At 43.5% G+C, this 19,312-nt stretch overlaps 1 protein-coding gene across 9 annotated transcripts in view; it reads right to left on the bottom strand.

Moving 5' to 3' along the window:
* LOC122573679 (ankyrin repeat domain-containing protein 6) overlaps nt 1–19,312 on the bottom strand; it is a 134,343-nt gene that overhangs the window by 4,914 nt on the left and 110,117 nt on the right. The window lies entirely within an intron of this gene.

The raw sequence follows: 19,312 nt of genomic DNA, 5'->3' as shown, positions 1-19,312 counted from the left end.
TGATCGATTCGCCTTAACACGATGCTCGATCGAGACTTAACGATCGGTTACACGAAAGCGTAGGAAAACCAGTATCGATGGAAACTTTGTTTTTAGACGAAACAGAGTTCGATAACGCAATTGAATGGAAAAAATCGCGTATAAAATATCGCGCTGACTGTGAATGGTTTAAGCTAACGACTCGATTTACAGGTCCAGTTATTTCCTTACAAGCTTCGAAGGATCGGCGCATACTTTACAACCTGGTCATTTCCCTTCGCCGTTCCGCTGTATTCTGCGCGATAAAACTATATTTGCAAGCTGGTAAACACGTCAATCGCGGAGTTAAAGCGTGTAGGAACACGTAAACGTCCAGAAGGGAAAACCAGCTAAATGGAGACGTGAAATCTCGAACGTGGCTCGAGCGATCCGGCCAACTTTATCGTGGGCGGTTCCCTTCAGGCCGGGTAGTGTCGCGCGCTGCGTCGCAAAATGCCTATTCAATTTAGATCAGCTCTGTACGCGCTGCGTTTCGTTCGCCACTCGTCCGGATAAACGTCCAAGATATGCCATTTTGCGAATTCGCGTATCCAAACGATGCCGCGTCGCGTCGTTTCCCTCCCATCTTTAAACGACGCATTAAAATCTATAGCGAAGAATATTGTAAAAAGAAGAAATAATCTGGCGACAAGAAGGCCACCGATCGCGTAACCGTATTTTACAGTCCTTTGATCCTACAGTTTTACAATCTTTTTAGTAGCAGTTTCGGCCGAGATTAGGCTGTTAAAATCGCTGTATGAAAAACGGGATGCACTTACTTTCGATACGTTTTCGTTATATTTCGTAATCTTTGGACCGAAGGATCGAGATTGAAGTTCGAGTTCAAATTAGATTTCGTCGAATCGAGTGTCATAATCCGTGTTACGAGTGGCTCGATATTATGGCAAGGACGTAAATGAATACCGTTGGTGGTTGATGAGAAAGTTAAACGCGGCTGTCTTCTTCGATTTAATGGTAGACGTTACAGCTCGGCTTTAATTCTACTTTCATCCGAAACGAGAAGATTGAAATCTATAAAACAAACAGGATGGTCTTTTGGAAGTGGAACTTTCAAGGGTTTTCTTTTCTCCGTAAGGAAAATTAATTCGAACGAATCTGACAATAGATTCGTTGTCTCTCCTTTCGGTTCATTGAAACCAGATAACGAATTTAATTTCATCGCCGCGATACGAAAATTATATCGTTTTATCGAGATACTCTTTCGTCGCTGTACATTTAATCATTCACGCTCGATAACTTTGATATAAACGCTAAATGTTTCTCCTCCGACCCTTTGCGATAGCACGCGACTCGCCAGTTATCGTACCCGTTTCCCACTACTTCTCGTTTTATCATTGTTCCGTTGCTTCGCCATCGTGCGATCAATTTATAGCAGTCATTAGCCCTTGGTACCTTCGTTAGTATGAAAAACTGCAATCTATCGTAACTTTTTCTCTCATTAGCCAAGCAAAATCTTGTTAGGTAGGGTTGAAGATACGCACATCGAAAGAAAAAACTCCAGTCGTTCTTTTTCTTCCACGCGAAAAGAGGAAAAATCTGCAAAAAACCTTAACGCAACCTTAACGGTTATCCTGCGAAATAAAAATATCTTCACCGTTCCGAGAAAATCATTAACGTAAATGATCTTGCTGTGGATCGTATTTTTTATCAGAAAACCTATGTACATGTAATTTGCTTCTAATTCCGATGTACGTACGTATGTAGAAACGAAATGGCCTGTAACTACGTTGTTAAATTCTTTGCGCGAAACTCGTGCGGCGTGCACACCTCGCGATATTCCCGGCCTCGATTTTCTGCTTTTGCACGGACAATTTGCCGCTGGTGTCCCGCGGCGAAACACCCAGCCCACGTATCGGTTTCACGCAGTGACGTCAATGATCGCAACACCGCCGTCTCGCCGTCGCGTTTTTCTCCGCGTTTCCACGAAAAGAAGAGAAAGAAATTTCCGCGAGGTCCTCGAGGATGAATCTCACGCGTCGACCAACGACCGTTTCTCGTGCTTGTTCGCCCCTTGCTGGGTTAAAGTTGAACCTTCTGATGCCATATTTACCGATGACCGGCTTACACGCGATGCGTTCGCGTGTACTCCGCGGTAAACGATTTAGAGAAATGCAGGAGGCTGCGGGTTAAAGTCGCAAAGAGAACGATGGCACGTTAATCGACAGGTAACTGTACGCGGCTATTATCGCAAAAATATTGGAATTAACTCGTTAAATGGTGAAGGGATACTCCCACGACAGGTACGAACGTAGCGATTGGCAAATATGAATGGCGCTTGGTAATTTCGAGATTTCAGCCATCGACATTTACAAATACGCGTTGCTCTTTGTTCTAAACAAATTGAATCGTACAGCCGATTCGAAACGTGTTGGAAAAATACAATTACGAAAAAGAAAGAAAAAATAGCAACACCATCCGTACGAAATACGAAGCTAAAAGACGGTAGCGAGACAGCTCGCTACCGTGAAACACCGACGAGAATCCGCCAATAACCGTACAGCTAATTCCAACTACGGACAGGAGTTCGTTAAATGCATCAGGTTCTAAATCACTACGACAGAAGACAGCGCGTACGCGAACGTCTCTGTTCACCGATGGATATGTACACTTAGCGCGGCTTCCTCATTCACGTCATCTCACAATCGTATTCAATCGTACACAGCGAACGATACTCGAGGAAAATGAATTTCCTCCTGTTTTCGTCGGAAGAAACAGCACCGAGCTACGTGATAATAATAGCCGATGGTTGCCTCCATAGCTTCGTATGATTTATTATATATTTATCCAGGCTGTTGAACCCTCTCGCAGACGATTTCTCTGTGCTCCTTAGCTAGCCCGGTGTCTTCTTCTTGCTTTCGCTGTTCTAGGCCTTCGTTGACCCTGAAAGGCGCGATCACGACGCGCCTCGTCGGCCAAGCCAACGTCGATAGCTATATACCTGGTGGACAACGACGCGAGCAGGATGGGTCAAGCGTGGCCTTTCGAGGCGACTGCTCCAAGGGTCATCACGATGCTATCGCTCAACCGGAGGAAGAGAACGTTGTTCGTCGAAGCGCGTGGACGTACGTGCACGCTCGCGGACCTCCGGAGGACTCGGAAGTCGCCGCCAGAACCGCCATGCATCATCCCATTTTTTCCTCTCGCGGATCGTACCTCGTGCATTGTCTTCTGTTCGCGTCAGGGTGGTTCTCAAGGAGAATCGAGGGTTCGTTAGTTCGGGGTGGATCGGCGAGTTTCTCGTCAGAGAGAGAGAGAGAGAGAGAGAGAAAGAGAGAAAGAGAGAGAGAAGTAGGTGAATTTTGTTAGTTGGGCGGCTCTTGTAGATTCCGAGTAATTAGGTTGCCACGACTATTTCTTCAGATGCACCAAGGAGTTTCGTGCATCTCCAACGACGCGTCCTTTGGAATTTGAACGATTCTCTGCAAAGCGTCGAGTCGTGCGACGAAAAATTGTTTAGAATGCAACAAGCTGGTAGACGTTGCGTAGAGCAATTTGTAAGACCATTGTCATTTTCGTATCATACGAGTGGAACAGCCCCGAGGAGCACATGCATAATGTATTGTCATGGTGACTGCATCCAGAGCGAGATCGTGTCGGTATGTAACCTGTAAGAATTTCCTGTACCGTTCGCGATGATTATCGAGCAGCGTGTTCATGTTGATGCAAGCGAAGAGAATTTCGCGAACACCTACGTAACAACGAATCTTGCTCGAGTTTCTCTCGAATTTTATCCTGCACCGTCGAGAGCGTATCCATATCGTCTGAATATTAGGACATGGTTCATAGAATTATCTCGTACATTTATCTATGATTCTTCCAACCAGACTCCTTCACGCAACTCTTCTTCGCTATCTTCTCCATCAGGAATATACCTGTATATACGGAGATTCGTAGAATAGGATTTGGTATCTTTCTCAAAGACCGGAATAGAAAGCACTTTTCAACAGTCGACGTAATTAATCGACGTCGTGATCATCGATTACGTTCCATTTTTCTTCGAGATTCGCGCGCATTTTTTTCTTTTTTTTTTTTTTTAGAAAGAAGATGAATTCAAAAGGCATCGGCATCTATTACCAGGCTGGTGTCATCAACGGTCTCGAGAGGTATCCTATTACCTGCTCGTCAGTTCCTATGTTCCTTAGAACATTACACCTTTATTCCGTCAAGACCATCCATCTATCAGGACATGTTATGCGTAACAACCAGCGAACTTCATCAAAATCTCTGATCGACTCGCTGCAGGCTTCCCCGCCGAACGATTAAGAAACTTCAAGAAGACTAATCGCCAAAGTGAGGTCCTCGAAGCGTGCATGTCCGCCTGGAAAATCCTTAACAATCGCCACGAGGCCTTCAGTGCCATCAACTAAACAGTTTCAAGCCAGTTCTCGTTTCCTGCTTGTTAGATCGCCGGTGTTCTTGTTGGGACGTTATGGCGTCGATCGGGAGGCTCGTCGATTTTATCGATTCTATCGATCGCGTTGCGCGTATCGGTCAGAAAATATGTTTCAAATGGTCAATTTTATATTTTATCCTCGAAATTATCGATGACCAACAACAGGGAATTGTACGTATAAGATGGCAAGAGAAAGTGGGCCAATTATGTAATACCTTTTTGCTTTAGGCAGAAGTCGCGAACCAATTTTCATTGCTAAACGCCAACAAGTAGAGAGAGACAGAGAGAGAATTTTAATAACTTTAGTAATTTTTATAAAGATACTTATCAGACTTCTTTGACATCTCGGTTGTTAAGAATCTGATAAATATTCGTAGATTAATCAAGTTAATGGATAAGTTGGTTCGATAGCTTTGGGTACTATGGAAAGTAATCGTCGTTTATATCATAAAACTAGAAGCGTACTCGTTTAAAAAAGTTAACAGATTACCGTAAGGAATCGCGTTTCATTTATTAGTTATTCACCACGCCTGAATGAAACTCAAAGAAGACTAATCACTGGTTCGACCTTCGAGGTAAAAGTATCTATTTAAAAGAACGTATAAATCGCCATGAGACTCCGTGTTGCGCGTTATGCTACGTCGATTCCATCTACTCGGTAGAACTCACTGCGCATGATAACGACCAAACGTAATTAAAATCTTAGACGCAATTCGTCTCGCGCGTGGTCGCCACACTTGTACCTTTCATTCGCATCAAATTCTCGTAGTCGTGCGAAAGTACCATTAAACAAAAACTATATATACATACATAATTATCGATCGAATTAATCAGCGTACAAGTGTTAGAACGAATACACTGACACGCGAATTTACAGCCGCTGCAAGACTTTCCCCGTTTCCCAAATTTTCTCACAATCAGATTCTTCGTTTCTTGAAATCGAAACGAACCTGCATCCTCCCCTTTCACAGCCGGCATCATCAACCTCGATCACCGACATCATCCTCGTCCAACTACCACCGTTCGCACATTCTAATCCCATGGTTGGTCGGCGAAAGAAAAACAAGTTGCGAGCAATCGCCACGAGGCAGATGCCCATCCCATCTCTGAAACGCTCTTCTGGTCCCATTTCCTGTTCGTCTTTCTCTACCTATATGCTTTGCGGTTCACGCGCGGACAAGAAGAAACGGCGCACAAATCGTCTACCCATGGTTGGTCAAGGAAAATCAAGGCGAAGAAAAAGAAGTCTGGCGATCACGCCTTTATTCCGGCCGCGCATCGATTCGATCGATCCATCAGTGGGTCGTATCGTGCGTAATAACGAGACGAGATAGCAGCGGAGGACGCGTGTGTTCGCGCTACGACGAGCGTGTTGCGCGCGCGAGAGTCGCGTGTGCCATGGTTCATTGACCATCGAGGCGTTCGCCAGCTACGGCGAAGGTTCCTACGGCCAGGTTCCTCTTCTCCCTAGCTCTGAGCTCGCATCGAATGCCGGCTTCTTCTTCTTCTTCTTCTTCTTCTTCGTCTTCTTCTTCTTCTTCTTCTTCCTTCCACCACGGTTTCAGCTTTTTTCCCCTTTGTTGCGCGCGCAACCGAGGGAACACACTCTCGGGCAAGCACGAGTCTTTCTCAGGTAAAACGAACGTGTGTGCGGTTTGCCCGACAGAATAAACCACAATGTAGCGGGCCAGGGGCGGACAAGGCGCGAGATCATCGCTCCGCAGAGCTGACATTCTTCTAATTTTAACTCGCACCCTTTCGTCGTCCTCTTTCGTCAAACAAAGGAAGTGGAGGATCCTTGTGGCTCGCAGCGAACCGGTTACGAGTTGGTTGCTTGGGTCGTTTCAGACGCTTGAAAGTCGAAGCTGTCGATGTCACTTTTTATAGCTTCCGAAGTTTAGCGATACCGTTACGTCTGTTTGTCTTCCTAAACGATATTTACTCGAATCGTTTGCAAGTTGCTGTAAATGTAGCCTCCGATGTCGAGGATAAATATTTTAAAGGAGCGATTTAAAGAAACGCGCGTCGTGCCGATTCCTCGCCCCGTGTCGCTGCTATCTTCCTTTATTCGTTCGACACGCTACGTTTTCTACGTGCCATATCTCGTTTTTCACACCTTGGTTCGGTAATTTCACCCTTCCAAATTATACGATGCGACAAAATTTTGTTCTATATTTTCGACTCGCGATATACCACACGTGTAGTCGTCGCGATATAAAGTTGTAATATAACGTGTTTCAGCGGAGAAAAGATTAATTCGATCAGTAAGTTGGAAGAAATGGCAGGTGTGCCAAGGGAAAATACGGGTGGAAAATTTATAGGAGCAAACGAGCGGGTTGTAGCTTTAATTCAACGTAAGAATAGATGGCTAACGGACGCTGTCCGATAAGCATCTGACATGTATAAACAGTCACCTGGAAATCCTGCGTTTCGTGATCAGATCGAGCCGGTGAAAATTGTTGCTTAATTTATGGTTGCTTAATAATGGTCCTCTGTGTTCCACCAAAGAGATTCTATTTCGACTTTCATATTTTCACATCATACATGTAACTTACGTTTAATTAAATTACGTCTAATTTACATTCTATGTTTCCAGCATACGATTCTTTACATTTCTATTTAACATCCACGTTTATCGAAAACGCGGAGAAAAGCAAAATATCATCCCTTCGCGACAAATCCACGCACCTATCGCTTCGTCCTCTTTCCACTGGCTTCGTTTCTCTCGCAGATCGAACTATTCCATTAAACCACTCCGAACTGAACACGTCTTATTATACAAAGTAAAAAGCTGAATCTGGTATATAATGTCAAAAGGATTAGGTAGAAATTGTAAGCGTAAGTGCAGCGAGATCAATAGGATGTCACAATGGCCGGTGGTTTCCGTTCATCGACATTGAGACGCAGGAACAGGATCTGACGAATGCAAAGGGCAGATTCCTTGATGCGTCCCTGACACGTACCACTTGGAAAGCCGATCGGTGGCTTTGTAAAGAAGATGCTTGCTCCAGGCATTGTTGCATGTGCATAATATACGTCGGCCATTATACCAACTCGCGCCACAAGTCGCATTTCTTTTCGCTTCGCGTACCAAAGCATTTTTCTTCGATTATTATTGGAGAGCCACGGTTGCTTAATAACCGTCTGTATCGCGTTTACGATTTGTATTTCCGTAATAATGCTATTTTTTATACAAGCAGTATTTTACGCGATTTGTATGTATGTATGCATATATGAGTCTTTTGCATATAAATTGAATTCAACTTTTGCGTGGCTTTGTGAAATGTAATTATTAATAATCGTTTATTTTTATATTTCCTGTTACGGAAGTCGCGTGGCTTTTGACGAAGCAGTTGGGACGAAAGCAAGCAAAAATATTGCAACTAAGCGAAACTCTAACGAATCATCTGTGTTAGGTCGATCGTCGATTCTTTAGTTATTTAAGGACACTTTGTACACTGCGTCGGTATCGAAGAAATTAAAGTTTAGAAAGCTGTACATTTATTTGAAACCCTGTTGCAAACCACATTTATATTCTGCCGATACAAAATTGCAATTTTGTGCGCCACCTGTTCGCGAATAATTTTCTTCCGATACAAAATCTCATTTTTCATCAGAAACTTTTGCCGTGAATTGAAAACTTCTCTCTTGCAATCATAGGATTTATTTGTTTCGGAAAGACAAAGGATAAACAAAAAGCGAAAAGGAAAAGTGGATGGAGAAGAATTACAAGGGAACAGAAGGAAGAAAAGGGAGGAAAGAGACGATTCTAAAATATATTATAACGAACGATATATTATAAAGAAAGAACAGAAAAGAGCAAAGTAATTCTTAAATGTACCACCACTGTACATATTTCGTACAATATCGTGACTGTGTTATTGGTTTTTAAATCAACGTGTGGAAATTCAACACCATTTAAAAGAAGAGAAAAAGAAAGAATTTAAAGGAGCAGAAAGAATAATGGAGAATGTGAAGTCGCTCAATCCAGTAGGTGCGATATCTGACCGGTGGCAAGATTTAAAGTACACGCTGTGTTTTCGCAACCGCAACTCGTTCGCGGTTTTACATCCACCGAGGGAATTCAGAGATCGTTTTCAACGTGGATGTTTATTCGTCGTTTGGTTCTCCTTCAATGATCCAAGAACAACGCCTCGCCGATCTGACAAGCTTTACTACAAGACGCTTCGCCTCTGTTTGTTCGAGCTAAACTGGAACAATGGTCCGCGATGTGACCACAACGACAGAAGGACGGTTATTGCTTGTAACTGTACTGGTAAACAGCTATTTTAAGAACTTACATAACTTTTTGCAAGAGGCAATTTTTGATGGAAAAAGCGTCCTACTTTTGCCCAAAATTGGACGAACCTCGCGACGAGTACAAAATCCTTAGGGAGCTCAAGCGAGTGTTTGGTTCGGAAGAAAGTGGAGAGAACCTCGTGAAATTTATCAAATCGACGGACACGCGGAAGGAGATTTAATCGATGCGACGTCGAGAAATGGAAATATGAAGAATTGTCTTATCTGGAAGATTGAAAATTGCATTGAAAACAGCAGAATTGTAATTGCGTTCTCGTATTAGAGAAAAGATGTTAAAAATCAGTGGAAGAAAATTGTTATTCCTGCAACAGATCTGTAACACATCTAAGAAATTTTTGAGACGTTTTTCAACGAAAGAGTTTGATTTAGTGGCCGATCGAACATAATCGATTCCCTTTTACTTGCATTTCCTTTCGAAGGACGTTCGAGACCGCTTCTTTCCGAGGCAGCTGCGTCGAATCACCGTAAGATTGATCATCGCTGTCCGTCCAGGCACGCTGAAAATTACGGAAACCGATTCCGGTTTCTAAGCGCGCATCTCGTATCTTCACCGCGGCAAGAATCGCGAAAAACCGAGCACGCTGTGTTTCTCCTACCGAGATCATAGCTGTACTCTTCTTCTTCTTCGTCTCCGTTTCTTCTCATTTCTTCTTCTTTTTATTTGTCCGTCTGTAAAAGGATACTGCGCGCAAAACACTAAGTACAAAATTACCAAGGTTTACCAGACCTCCCTTATGTTCCTTTCTTTTTACCTAATTGATAGTTACGTCGTTGGTTGACGTAACGTTATTTATCATATAAATGGATACAATTAAGTGGAAAGCATCGTCGACTTATTAAATAGAAACAAAATCACTTGGGTGGTTTAAAAAGCGACAGTAAATGGAAGATTATTTTTGAAGATTCTTTTTGCCAATAGCGAAACTAACTAGTAAGCTCGATGGACTGTTAATTCCAAATAATTACAGATAATTTTTGATATATAAATATATATATATATATATATATATATATATATAAATAATATTTCCTTCGAGGATTTCCATCTGTTCAGAAATACACACACATAGCGCCATAACGTTTACTGTGCACGCAACGAAACTCGAAGCGTAACGAAGCTCGTGCATTATCATTCAAGCGACATGCGTTTCGAAACAGAGAAGAAAGAGGATGTTCGGTGGAATTCTTTAACCAGAGAAAGAAGAAAGGAAAATAAAAGGAAGCAAGAGAGTTACCCGAAGAGAAAAATCTGTGACGGTCTTGTTCTCCATCTGTACGTGGCTGCTTTGTATCAGCTTGGAAGAGACGTGCACGCGAGTAAGGACAAATGCGCGCACGCCCACGAAGCGGCAGCAACGCGGTTCTAAATCACCAGTAAAAGCTGGCATTGTTAACTTCTGACATTTCCACTGGTCGCAATGCATCAGCCGACACGAGTTATCTGTTTACGCAAAATGCACGAACGCCGTTTTCTGGCCGTTTAGCCGTGGAAACGTTGCGTCGGCTACTACCAGGCGACAGCTGCTAGTACTGCAAGGTGTTTCGAAATGAGAGCCGAGAGAGAGAGAGAGAGAGAGAGAGAGAGAGAGAGAGAGAGAGGAGAGGAGCGACGAAACTACTTCGCAATGATTATCGAAGAACGAGTTTCTGAGATAAACTTGATGGCCATTGGGGAAAGATGGAACTTTACGAAGCATTGTTTTGTGGTTTTTGTACATCGTTCTCGGGAACTGTGGTTACCGGAGTCTGCGTGGAAATAGTGGCAGGAAGAGGATTGGAAATGCGAAGGTGGTGGTGATGAGAATAGTGAATGCTGTGAGAAGATTCGCAGAAATTCCTTAGAAACGCGGACATTAGGCTTGAAAGTTTCAAAATTGTGATGTTTGAAAGGTTGGAAATTCTTCGAGACATCGAAAATTCGAAATTGTCAAGATTCTGAGATTCTCTAGGTTAATTAATAAATAAGAATTGATAAGATTACCCTCGATTCTCGATACTCGTAACATTCTTACCCCGAAAGGTCCGCCATTATCCCTCTGTCGTGTCGTCGAGAGCTGGGCAGGGTAAGCGAGTAATTTATGTAACTTATTATTCAAGGTCCACGGTACCGAGTCGAAGTTGTCGATCGTCGCGGAGGCTATCTATCAGTCCCGAGTCATTAGAGGAGTCGAGGCGGCCGCGATCGTCTCTCCTCTGCGAAGGATCATTACGTTCTCACATCGCTGCCTCCGCCTTCTTCCTTTTTCTCTTCTTGCGTAAGTCAAATCAGAGGGGAAAAAGAGAGATATGCCAGGATCGAAGGCTGAAAACGCGCCACCATTCGAACCTCTATCGACAAAGAAAAGCATCAAATCTCTCGTTCGTATAATTACGTCGAGATCGGGCCAGGTTTATCGATATCCGATCGCTTCGTTTTAAAACCAATGACGCTACAAGGTATTCATCGAACGTTATTTTAATCACTCTGATTACACACATTGGTATCTTTGCGCGTTATTCTTCATCGTCGTAGCTGACAACAATGCCGTCGGATGCAGGTTAGAGTTTTATTTCAATCGAAAAAGGTTGAAGCGATGAAGGTATTTCATTTACTTTAATTATCTTCGTGGATGGAATTCGAATCCGATAGTTAGAAACTCTTTGATATCCGTTGAGGATGACCGATAGAGGGACGAGTGGATGAATTTGTAATAGAAAAATATATTGAAATAAGTATAGGTATAGATATAACGGAAAGATAATTCGTAAGAGGTTCCTGGAGCACCCCTGTCATACGCGTAGCATGGTCATCGTGGAGTTTTAGTCAGCAGCGGAGTGTCCATGAGGATTTCTCCACGTGCGATAAAAGAAAAAAGAAAAAAGGTATACATATAAGTACAGGTATAGCGTATGCTGATCCAGATTCTCATTCTTTCAGTGTTACAATACAGTAAGAATATGATAGGAGGCACGTTCATATATTTATAGCAAAGGACATTACCAAAGAGTTAACCTTGGTGTGTAGCTCTAGCTGAAGGCTACAAGAAGCAGCAACAGAAATCTACTTATAGCTCTTTTGTTTTTACACCTTGTAATCCAAAGCAAAATTTATATTCAAAATACACAATGGTATGGACCTCTTCTTATTTTGAATTTTTTTCACTAAATTATATTCTTTTCTTTCTTTTACGAAAGAAAAGATGTAGAGTTCTTCCCGAAGTAGTTACTTCAACAATATTCGATACGTAAAGACGGAACAGCTTGTTATGCAAAGTAGAAAAATGAATATTTTCAGGGAATTAAAAGGAATAATTTATCGGCTATCTACGATCTCCGCTAATTCATTGTTACTATTCGAACACAGTAGTGCGACCACAGAAAACTTCGCAACATCCTTTTTTCAAGCTGCTGCATCGCAATTAGATTCATTCATTCACGTCAGGACAATAATCGCAGAAATACCGGTTCCACCCGTTGCGTGTCGATAGATAGACATCTTGATAAACCATTGTCCCGGTTTTTCCTTCCTATTGTACGTAAATTAGACTCGCGTTACGCTATGATGCGGTTAGGCACGACTAATCCGCACCTCCGAACCGATGTTTCCCATCGGACGATTCCTGTATGACTCTCGAATCGTAATATCGTCGTTTCATCTTTAATAACAAAATAAAAGCGTAACGTAATGTTAGATACACATATTACTTAACGTTCAAGTATATCGTAAAATTACGATATCTCTACTTTCGTATTGACTCTCGTTCGAGTATTCTACAATTTATTTAAACTACTTCCTAGAAAGAAGTAGCAAACTTTCACTTTCCGTAAGATCACCGTTATTAATTATTATTACTCTCGATACTGCAACTTTCTCCGCTAGTCCCGCCATTCGATCGTCATTAATTATGCGAAGCGTTAAATCGTACGAACGTCTATATTTATACCCTCGAGTCACAGTACACCTTCTACTAATTATTTTAAACGTTTCTCATCCTGCCGGTCAGATTGTTCCACGAAATTTCATTTCTCCTAACTTTCTCTTTCCCCGCGAATTCCATTTAAATTTGCTAGTACTTTGCTTGAAATATTTTTCATTCTTGTTGTATTCTTAAATTCTCCATGAACGCAGAAAGATCCGCGGTCTACTTACGAGTCGTCGGATTATTAACGTTATTGGTAAGTAAATTATCGTGCAAGAGCGTTTGGTAAAGGACAGGCAGATAATCCTGACGGAAGTTTCACGGAAGCCATCTTCTTTCTCCGCGTTTCGCGTCTCCAGACGAGGCTTTGGTGTACCGTTGTTCGGTGCCTTACCCCTGTCGCCGCGTTAAACGTCTGAAATACGCGTTGCAGCCGCCACGCTAATTAAACTATAAATTCTGATCCGGAAACGGCGCTGTACGACTCTCCAGGCCTAACGATTTCGCGAGAAAGCTTCTAACGAGGTGAAAAGAAAAGTAAAACGGGAGAGGTGCGCGGCCGACGATCTCTCGCGAGACGAGGCGGAGGACGACAACGGACAGCGCAGTCTATATCAAACACCGAGACTTTAATCGGCATCCAGATCTGTTCGCGGAAACCGTGTGCTTTGCCTCGGCGTCGCGTCGCCGCGACACTGGCTACACGACCTACACGTCGTTCCAGTCACCGGTATAACGATGACGATCGCGTGGACAGTCAGCTAGATCGGAGTCGTTCGATCTTTCGATCGTAGAAATCGGAATGACGCGCTTCTAAATCTCGCGTTTCCGCTTGTAACCATCGTTCGGTGGCAATCGGTTCATTTTTATTATGACCGTTGAACGTTTATTTCGCAGGAATACCGAGCGAGACGAAGGAAACGCGACGAAACTACTTCTTATCCTTGGGTAATAATATACTCCCTTTACTGAGAAATAAGATTATTCATGCAGTTTAATAGAACGTAGCTTCCCTCCTCCTTTTGGAATAAAAGAATTCAGTTATTCGTATTTGACGAGGCAAAGAATATGCTAGCAGAGCTTTCGATTTTTAATGATCACTCTATATGCATATAACTATAGGCTGTTTCTCTCGTAAGGTAACCTGTAATTTTCACCGAACAAACGAACAGATCCAAAGTTTGTCTGAATGCTCGGTGATCGTTGGAAACGCGTGGTCATTATCCGCTTAAGGCAGACTTTCGTCTTTCATCTTCCGCTTTTCTTTCAAATATAAAACGCTCGTTACGTTCAACCAGAAAGAAGAAGCAAGGCGATCAACTTGTCAGTGAGAACTTATTGCTCGAACTTCCACGCGTTTCCTATTTTCCCTGAAAACTAAGATATTCCAATTGTGCCTGCTTTGTTTTTCATTCGATTTACGCGAAGAAAGAAACGGAGAATTTTCTTCGATTTCGAACGATCGCTCGAAACAACCAGCGGCCATTAGCTACTCCCTGGAAGTAGTCTGTGGTACATTCGTTGAATTCGCGGTATGTAGATGTTCCTTTCTCTCAGGAAGATACATTACACGCGCGAGGCATCCACACGGCCGTTTCTTTTCCTCTGTGAGGCGGACGCGCACAGAAATCGGTGTTTGTCCGGCGAAAAGAATGCGAAATACCGCGGAGAATTCGCCGGTATTATTCACAGGAGCTGAGGGAAAAATGCCCCGCATTAATCGTGGCCGGCAAGAAGAGCCGGATCACCTGCTCGGTATGGCTGGTACACGCTATATTTCCATATACGCGCGCAGCGGGCCAGACGCAGCTGCCGCGATCTGCTTCCTCGGATGAGATCAACCGCTTGCTGCAGCCACATCCTCGCATTCTTTTTCCCCCAAGAATCGTCAAGTTTTTGATCGAAGCTTTTGGATAAAGGTTCGGTTCATTTCCGACCGAGTGTTCCTTGATCGAACAATTCGTTCTTCTCGCAGGTTTAGTTCTATCGTTGCGGGATAAAATAATTTTGTTTTTATTTCAAACGTGTAATACGACGAATGGAGAAAATTATGGCTCGATAGAATCGTCAGCTCGTTTCCTGGCACTGTACGATTTTATGAAATTTCTCTCGGTTTTAACAATGACTGAGATTTCAAGTCGTGAATTATCTTCGTCTGTATTCGATATTCCTTTAACGAGGAATATTCATTGATTTCATAATAGGATAAAACAAATTTGAATTTCAGATCAATTAGGAAGAAATTGGAAATTGATGTTATGGAAAAACGCGAGCGACTATTAATTAGCGATATAATGAAAGGTTGCGCAATGAAAGTTCAGTATGGAAAACAGGGGATGTTACGTTATTATCGAAGAAGATATCTTCCTGAGGGAAACGTTTTACCGTGTAAACAGGACGCGAGGGACTCGGTTATAACCCCAAGACCTAAAGGTTCAAGGTCAAGCGCATTCCTTACTTTATTCTATCGCCCTTTTTATCCCAAGCACCATTCCGTACGGAAGCCGTGCCAGGCTGATGCAGATCTTTCCTCTTAAACCTTCGTTTTATTTCCTACATTTTTCCACAACTATCGATTCGATGGTTATGAATTTTCTATTAAGTTGCGTCAACATTCGCAATTTTATCCTTCGATTTACGTTCTCAAATTCCGCTTTTCAACGCTGTGGCTATGAAAAGGAATTAGAAGGAATTGCAAGAATTCGTTTAATATTTTGTTCGTCGCTGTTCCCTCCATTCAAATTCCACATAGACTATCTCGATCCTTAACGGATTAATTACACGTTCCGCGATACAGAAACCTGTCCAGCACCACAAACTTCAACACATCACTCACCGAACGTTCCTGCGTTACTATCAACATTCACAAACGCGAAACACCAAATGATAATCCTCGTAACGAACTTCCTACTAATCCGTAAGCCTTCTGCGAGTGCAATTGCGCGCAACCATGTACGTGGAGAACGCCTTGCACTGGGATCGCACGGTACCAAGCACGTTGTCCAGCGCATGTGGAACTATAACGGTCCGGGGCGGTGATTTTCAACTCATTTGATCGTGCGCACGTCGAACTCGCCGAGATCGATCCATCCCGGTGGAGTGCAAGGTAAACAGAGGCTGGAAGAAGAGAGGAAGAAGCTGGAAGGACGACCTGGATGAAAAATGACCGCGCCGGATCGAGGTGGAAGGGAGCATTAAGAGGGTCTTAATCGATTTCGCGTCCTCGTTCGTCCGTGTTCTTTTTTCTTCCCTGTTCTTCTATCCCTGTTCCCCGGCTACGCACGATATAATCGTCCCGCCATGCAAATGCTTCGCCCTTCTTCCTCGTTCGACACAGCGCGACTCATTGTCGGTGGAGGTTGAACGACGAGAGGCTGGCTGCGCTGCATCGATTACACAGGATACGCGGCAACGCAAATGAATTACGAGTCAATTGTGACCGGTTATCTGGCATAGCCAGATGCAGGAAGCGAAGGATCGAAGGGTTCTCTGCTTTCGTTGCCGCTCGTCCCGTACGTTAAACGGCAGCTACACGACGAGACCTATCTCGAAGAGTGTCTACACAGTCCGGGTCTCGCGCGAGGCGAATCGAGTATCACGATACCGACTCGCCGTCGGCAACTTCGAAACGGTGAAATATCCTATTAACATCTACAGGCTGTTCTAGATCTCAATCCACAAGATTTTTGCCAACGTGTTGAGTTGGGAGGTCGTTTTGGGCAAGAAACGTTACACGCAGCAGCGTGGCTTGGTTTGTCCTCGTTTCCGACGTACGATCGTTGTCGAGTTAGAACATTACAAGAGGGAAACAAGCAGTAAAAATAGTCGGCCGCGTTGGAAGTTAAGCAGCTTGTTTATACTACCTTCCCTATCGTATCTCGAGAACGAAGACGAGTAGGCCCATGGTTTTTGCTACATCTATCGCTTCAAGTAGCCTGTCAAACGTGCTGGAAAAATTTGTCGATAGAAATCTGTAACACCCTGTACGTGTACGGAAAAATGTACAAATATCAGCTATAGAAGAGTAGCGGCTATCGACGAGAAAGAAGTATCGTATGAAAAGGAAGACGATCAAAGAATTAGTTAACTGCTACGAGTATTAATGGAGGACTTGATCTTTACATGCCATAAGCATGGGAGATCTCGCATTATAATAAAATCCTATGTAGCATCGTCGTAAAGCGGATGCTTTATTGTGTTCGGGAACATGGTTGCACGCCGCCAGAGCCTTTTCAGCCGGCGTGATCCGCCGGTATATACTCGCTCTCCGTTTTACGGTTTGATTATGAAACATGAAACCGACCGGCGACCGTGCGATCGACCAACCGATTTGCGATTACGAGCTCGATTTTTGAGGCTTTTATGGACTTCGTGAGAGATCTAAGTGGTTAGGTTCCTGGGTTTGGAGGTTCGGTTCGCTTGATGAGGGTTTTCGAGGACGAACGGGTTTGCTGAGATTGTGCTTGGGTTAATTGGAGATCGAGCGTATTGCTTACCAGTGGTGAAATTATGGTTGGCCTAGGCTTAGTAAAAAGATTTACGGATAAGAAACACGAAGTACCAAAGTGTCATTTCTAACTAATTACGTTTATGCGTAAATAATACAGATCGGTTGGTTGCTCTGCAAAGATATGTTTCGAACGTAGAGCAAGTTAAGAGTTGCAACTTCTGAACGAAATCTTCCCTCAAATTGCAAATGTTACCGATTCGTTCGTATAAAAGAAAGAATGACACGTATCAACGTGACAGTTTCCCATGAAAGATCATTTGCTCTATCTTGAATCTAGTCACGAATTAGAATTCCCCTTGGAAAGAGAGGCGAACGCGGAGAATGAAACGACCGGTCTGAAATCAAGAATCAGTTACACGTTGCCTTCGCTTCCTCCCTTAACGAACACCTGTGGACCGTACGCAACGAACCGACCACGTAAAAGAAAAAGGTGTTCGCTAGTTATAAATTTCACGCACGATTTTCCAGCTTCGATTCCACGGCTATGCCCGTTCCTTCGGGACATCGTGCGCGATACGTCCGTTGCGTGCAACTTACGTGTTATTTTCCCTTGGCGTTGCCATTTTATTTGGAGCAGCCTCTTTCCTCCTCTTTCGTCGCTCTTTCACGCGACTATTACGAGCGAAATACGCGTACGACACGCACCGTCGTAGAACCTTCCAACGACCTGGCAAGAAATGTAAATTTGTCCGACTATGTTTGCCTCGTGGCCTGGTGCGAGTTAAAGAAAACCGATACCGTGGATGCAACAATTTACCGCGACAATTATTGCAAGTTATCGAGAATTGTACAAGAAACGTTTGCATGGCGCGTTGCACGAGGGAATTGACCGTCTGCTGTTAGCAGTAACATCGAGTATCCGGTTCGTTACGCTTCTTGTAAGAGCCGTTTACACGGTTCGATTCATCGAAATTGAAATCAATGTAGTTTCATTCGGTCTTCGATGTTTCCAATCGTTGCTTCTGCGGAGAAGTTAATTAAGACAGCATCTGCCAGTCTGATTTTAATTTCAAACTGCTGTACACGAGAAGACGTTTAATGTGAGAAAACTGTAAAGAACGGAGTTGAACTTTAAACACGTTGACTGCGCTGACTCGAAGTCGCCTGACCTTTCATCGCGACTAATATTTATGCTGTCGGGGCTCATTGGAAAATCGAAAACATTAATCAGACGCAATAGTATCGGAAACATAGAGATTTCTCTGTTCGTTAATACTCCGTCGTATCAATTACTCCGTTAATTCGTACAAGTTTCGATAAATCTAAAAGCGATACCTTATAAAGGAGAAATAACTCAATGCAGGCGTCTGGAGGTCGTAAAAGCTTCGGATAACGAGAGGTTGTATTCCGCGAAGAAGAATCGAAGCGCGAGTTGAGGCACGCCGCGCGACGTAGACAAGAAGCTATCGGACGGTATACTCTCTCTTTCGAGACGTGGCAGACGATACGTTCTAAAAATGGCATAAAACGGCCACGCAGCTCGGGCACAGCGTACGCGCTGCGATTCCGTAATGATGGAAAATAGTTGCATTATGTTGTAGCTGGTTTCTTGTTGTTACACGCGTTTCAGAATACGCCCGCCCACTTGCATCGACCGAGTAAACGAGTACACGCAAGAAAGTGTAGTTTTAAACTGGTCGAACGAATCGTCGCGCAGCTGCAAACATTCTCCGAAAAAGCTCCGCCGGCAAAGAAATCCCGTTCGGCGAATAGTGGAAATTAAATCGAGTAGATAAAATAGTCGATTGGCTCGGTGGTGGAGGAGAGATGGCAGGTTGACGAGTTTTAAGAAGAGAAAAAGAAAAATTCAGTGAGAATGGAAGGGCACGCGACATCGCAACATAGCAGATTAACGAAAGAAAGATACAAATTCCAGCTTCAAATGTTTCCCACTGAATGAACATGGTAACGATTCATCGGACGTAAATAAATGAAATTCTGAGCGCGGTTGGCGCATCAACGTCCGGTCGCTGAATGTTAATATCAAAGGGCAAAAAATTCTGACGTACCGCAGAACGACGCCAAGTGTCGGGTTATACTCGTTACGTGACAGCTTCGAGAAGACTGGCGACTACACTTCCGTTGATCTACTATAGTAATGATACTGCATGAACGCAGAGGCACCGTGCAAGACACTTTGTCCGAGATAGT

The sequence above is a fragment of the Bombus pyrosoma genome, linkage group LG12 (assembly GCF_014825855.1).
Source record: "Bombus pyrosoma isolate SC7728 linkage group LG12, ASM1482585v1, whole genome shotgun sequence".
In the NCBI taxonomy this organism is placed as follows: Eukaryota; Metazoa; Arthropoda; class Insecta; order Hymenoptera; family Apidae; genus Bombus; species Bombus pyrosoma.
Note: the sequence above shows the minus strand (reverse complement) of the source record. Positions and strands in the feature narration are given on the sequence as shown.